This window comes from Gymnoscopelus braueri (genome assembly GCF_963280865.1).
Source record: "Gymnoscopelus braueri genome assembly, contig: SCAFFOLD_105, whole genome shotgun sequence".
Taxonomy (NCBI): domain Eukaryota; kingdom Metazoa; phylum Chordata; class Actinopteri; order Myctophiformes; family Myctophidae; genus Gymnoscopelus; species Gymnoscopelus braueri.
The window spans coordinates 197,736-203,151 of NW_027660631.1; the positions used below are offsets into that span (position 1 = coordinate 197,736).

The 5,416-nt window shown below is 40.2% G+C and overlaps 1 long non-coding RNA gene across 1 annotated transcript; it reads right to left on the bottom strand.

The window, feature by feature from the left end:
- Positions 1–2,085: 2,085 nt before the first annotated feature.
- Positions 2,086–2,952, bottom strand: LOC308081347. Its single transcript, XR_013932830.1, has 2 exons — positions 2,859–2,952; positions 2,086–2,762 (listed from the first exon to the last, which is right to left on the bottom strand). It is a non-coding gene; the product is annotated as an uncharacterized lncRNA (long non-coding RNA).
- Positions 2,953–5,416: the final 2,464 nt, after the last annotated feature.

Here is a 5,416-nt window from a genome sequence, read left to right on the forward strand (position 1 = left end):
TTATTAACTGTTAATTAATGTTTGTTAATATGACGTTCGTTTAAAGTGGGAACAGTGTCTTATAAACATTAACAGATCCTTAGTTAAGTATTTATTAACATTTAAGAAGTGTCTTATAAGTTGTTTATTAACTGTTAATTAATGTTTGTTAATATGACGTTAGTTTAAAGTGGGAACAGTGTCTTATAAACATTAACAAATCCTTAGTTAAGTATTTATTAACATTTAAGAAGTGTCTTATAAACATCAACAAATCGTTAATAATGCATTTATTAACACTTTTTGCAGCTACCTGGTCTAAAGTGGGAACAGTGTCTTAAAAACATCAACAAATCCTTAGTTAAATATTTATTAACATTTAAACAGTTTCTTATAAACATCAACAAATCGTTAATAATGCATTTACAGAACCTATCCTCACATGGTGCAGAATCAAAGGGAGAAAGACTTTGACCACTTAAAAAAAACTAATTAATAAAACACAGATTAAATTATATTAATTATATATTGTTTGTTAGTGCCAAACAACATTCTTTCGATATTTGCCACATTTGTACAAAAGTTATAAAACCTGTAATTATCACAATATCACTTTCAAACAGATTTAACCTGTACATTCTGAAAGTCAGTGCAGTCCAGGGGAAAGCCTGGATGTAAAAAAAAGGAAACCGTCACCCTTGCTTCAGCAGCTGAAGTCAAATAGAATTATAGAATTACAACGTGCTTAAAGGGCTACACGGTGAATTAAAAAAATAACAATATTTAATATCATATTGTTTATGTCCCTCAAACGTTTTTCAAAAGGTTTGAGCCTAAATCAAGCCTCAGATATACTCATTCCAACTAACTTCTCTCTGGCTTATAAAGCACTTTCACCTGCAATACCACATTGTTCTGTTTGGCACGGGGTGCTATTGAGCCAGTTTGTATGCATGTTATCTCCTGGTTCTGTGTGGAAAAAGTAAAATAAATAAATAAGAAAATATATATATATATATATTATTATTTTTTTGGAACTGAAAAACGGGAGGAATTGCACGTCAGGGACCAAATCAGTTTTGCCTGTTTTGAGACCAATTTACAGAAAACCCCAGATTTGCTGTGAAAGCCTGAGTGTTCAAACTGGGGTATTTTTGGGGATAGAAGAGAGGTAGGGGAGACCAAAAACACACAAAAAAATAAGAAAAAGTTAAAATTCATGGTGTAGTCCCTTTAAAGTGCTAAAGCTGGGGTCTTCAACATTTTTCAGGCCAAGGACCCCTTAGCTGAGAGAGACTACATATTGTATAAAATTACGTTGCAGATTTAACTTTTTAGTAGATTTCATATAGCTTCATAGACTTTGACAGCACTATCACCAGTGCTGTGAGTTATTGCTTTGCATTTGTTTACACATTATCTTTTGTTAATATGTTGGATTCATATTAATGCATTTTCAGACATTTAACCACCTTTGGCTCTGTACTTAGGCTGCTCTTTTTTCAAGTTCAAGTTTTATTTGAAAACATCATAGCATAACAATATGAATTATGATGTTTCTGACAGTAAAATAGTTGAATAAAACAAGAGGACCGCTCTATAAAATACTAAAACTAAAACTAATCATCAATCAAACATCAACATCAATAAAAATGTCTCTATTTCTTATGATAAAGTGTGTAGGCTCTTGGGAGGAAAGTCATCTGGTGCCTTAGCGTGTTACTCACAGGTTGTGTGAGTGTCCTGCCATTCCTTAGGTTGTAGCGACTTGTATTTGCAGACAGCCTCTGAATCATTGGACTAGTCCCTTCAGTCAGCATTCGGTTGAATTCTCTTAGGGTGGCCTCCTCTCTCCTGGACTCCAGAGTAGGGAAGGAATTAGTTGGTATCCCAATGATGCGGCAGCACCTTCTCTGTAGACATTCCAGTTCCTGAATCAGGTATTTTGGAAGGCCGCCCCAGACAGGTGAAGCATATTCCAACACTGGTCTGATGAAGGTCACGTATACCTGGGTCAGCACATCTGGAGGGAGCTGCGCTCGTTTGGCCACACTCAGATAATGGACCCTTGGTTGAGCCTTCTTTAACATGAACTGAACTTGAGCGTCCCCCTCCACCAAACCTCTCTGCCGAAAATAGCAAATCTACAAGCTTATAGATTTGCTATTTTCGGATAATGTTCATGATGTTCTTTTGTAGTTTGTAGCACTACAAATTATCGCTCTACTTCTGCATTTTTCTTCATTTGAGCGCCTAAATGCGGAAGACTTGAGGACCGAGCAGGCGCATTAGGGTTTCAAATGGTAGAAGCATGCGCAGTGGCCTTTTAAATGCGGAAGTATTGCAATCCCAGATTTGACCACCAGGTAACGGCAGCTTCACCGTTCTACTGTGGTTCTGGGGGCTTGACTTTGACAACCTCAAAATAGTGCATCCATGTGGCAAATAATAGAGTCTATAACTGAGACAGTTTGGTTCTCAGTGTCTGAATTTGTGCTGAACAATTTTTGCTATCCAGAGACGGGAAGATCTTTTGCACAGTCTCAAAGAAACACTTGAAACCTGGAGGATACTCAATGTGGGAGAGTATAAAGAATGCCAAAGAGAACATGGAAGGCAGTTGGAACATCTGGAAGGCCGTCGACGACCACTTCTTCCTCCAACCACTACTTCCTCCAACACCACTGGAGCTTACAGCGCTGAATGTGGGCATGCTGGAACCGCCACGATCTCTCCAGGATACTCTTTCGGACGCCACTGGTGTGCCGGTCCATGTTGTCTCTCTAGATTGGAGCACAATTAACAAATGAACATTAAGACATATCCCCCAAATGTCAATGAGAGACGTGTGCTCCTTGATGCCTTAAATGTTGATTTACCTGACAATAGTCTTCACTATTGGTTAATTTCCCTAAAGATAAAACTGCATGCAGTCCTTGGAGTGCCACTGCCCTTCTGTGCCTGTGGTCTGCATACAAAGAACATGAGTTACAATTTGACTCAAATAACTGTGGACATATGCATGCTTTCTTAAATCATTGATAATCTACTCCTGACAACCAAATACAAATAAATAAATGTTTCAGTGGACAGATACAAAGACAGTTTTTCACGGCTTAAACCCTATGAGTTGAACTGATTCATATAGTCTCTATACTTCCCTCTCCTGTTTTGCTGTACACTAAATATCTTCACTGCACATAGCCAATCCACAAGCTAACAACGCATCGCAAAGCTGCCGTAGTGAGCTTGTAGATCTGCTTTTTTTTCGGGTCAGGATTTAATTCATAAATGTAAGTTTGCTTATCCTGGCGCTTCGTTCACTATTTCAGGAATAAATGGCTTTGCACAAAATGTTTGAACTATAAAACTATAAAGATAACAATGTGGCCATCCACATTGATGAATTGTCTATTCTTATATTCTGTATTATTCTATACCTGCATATTATTCTATGCATGTATATTTTCATCCACGGCTCTGGTCCAGCTGTTTGAGACGTCATAAGTGATCGCGGAATTTGCCGTCGCTTTGAAATGACGCTAAGTGCAGTCCGATCCTTTGACGGCAACCACTCGACCACTCCGTCCTCGCAAATAATCCTCGGCTCCTCGCAGGGGCGGGGCTTAGGCGCGAGTGGAGGAAGCGAGTGACCGAACTTTGGGGAATGGAATTTAGAAACCTAGATACCTCATTGGCCTCTGCAGTTCGTTGGAGTGACCTGTTTGGTATGGTGGCCGCCATACGTGCTGTGATTGGCAGCGCGTCTTTTCCAGGACTTGTCAGAATCTAGTTGTCCCGCCCCCACCTGCCTCTCATTGGCCTACTGAACGCCCCCTTCTGTGACGCACGTGGAAATTTCCAGCTGTCCCCCAGGAACAAAAGCTTCCTTGCCCAGGAAGCGGAAGCGCGCCCGCCGTGCCGACGCTTCAGAGCCAGAGGAGGCGTCTACCTTTATATGTCTATGTCGGCTCATAGACATATAAAGGTAGACGCCTCCTCTGGCTCTCGCGCTGAGATTGGCCAGTGCCCGTTCCCCCCATTTCCGGGGGGGACGGGCACTGGCCAATCACAGCACGTATGGCGGCCACCATACCAAAGCTGTTTAACGTCCTAGCTGTTTAACGTCCAGTGAGCTACATCAGTAGTAGCAGGTCATTCACTGAAGAGTTAACGTTACTGGGAGACATTGGGTGTTCCATTCATTCTACAAGGATTATTACTGCTAGCCAAAGACAACAACAAATATAGCTACAAGCAGCAATAATACGGGCCCAGTGAATGCAGAAAGAAAAAAAGAAAGAAGCAATGAATGAAGCAATAAATGAAGTAATATGCACAATAAGCCATAGAAACATAGAAGACTGAACTTGAGAGAAAGAAGACCATGCAATTAACAAATGAGCATTTTAAACCCCCACTAACCCTAACCTCAGTAAAACAACGCCTAAGCCTATCCTCAAGAAACACTATGTGTAAACCCAAGAATGCCAAATCATGATCACCTCAATACATTGTCAGGGACAGGGATCGTACCAGTGACCCACGGACTCACAGGCTGCCTCTCTTCTCATTGAGCTAGATATATGGCCTCCCTGACAGTGTCTGTTGACATCTAAATTTATTTTCATCCATTATGAACCAAGCCTCTGTGTCCCGAACTACTCTAGATAACTGGTTCACAAACCATTTAGCAATAAAGATTTTTTTTGTCTCCTCAGAACGAACTAGTGAAAGTAGCCGATCTACAAGATGTTGTTTGATTGTAGATCGACTATTTTCACAATGAAGTATGTCACACATTGTAAAAACATACTCTCAAATAAGCATTTCATGTTATCTTTAAAAATTGCACATGCATTATTTGATGCAGTCATGTTTTGTGCGATGCAATTGAAAAGTGGAATGACCCACCTACAGACAGAGCCAGATAGACAGACAGAGTGAGAGAAACAGACAGCTCAACCTATTGCCATTGACAGGAATCAAACTCTCAACCTTAGGACTCACAGGCTGAGACACTACCTGTAGTGCTATAGCTTCATCCAGGCTGAAGTTGTCTGTTGAAGATCATAAACTTTTGCCTTCTGTCATGAACCAAGCCCCTGTTTCACTAACACTAAAATCACTCGTTCACAAACCATTTACCAATAGAGAAATTGTATGTCTCCTCGAAACCGAAACCAGTGAAAGCAGCCGATCTACAAGCTCACAAAACGTTGCTATCTGAAAAGTTGTGAGATTGTAGATCGGCTATTTTCACAATGAAGTACGTCATACATTGAAAAAACATACTCTCAAATAAGCATTTCATGTTATCTTTACCGTTTGCACATGTATTCATTGACACAATCATGTTGTGTGTAATGCAACTTTAATGAAGTCTGCATCAAGGGAGGCTTGAACTGGCGACCTTCAAGTTGTGAGGCACACGTTT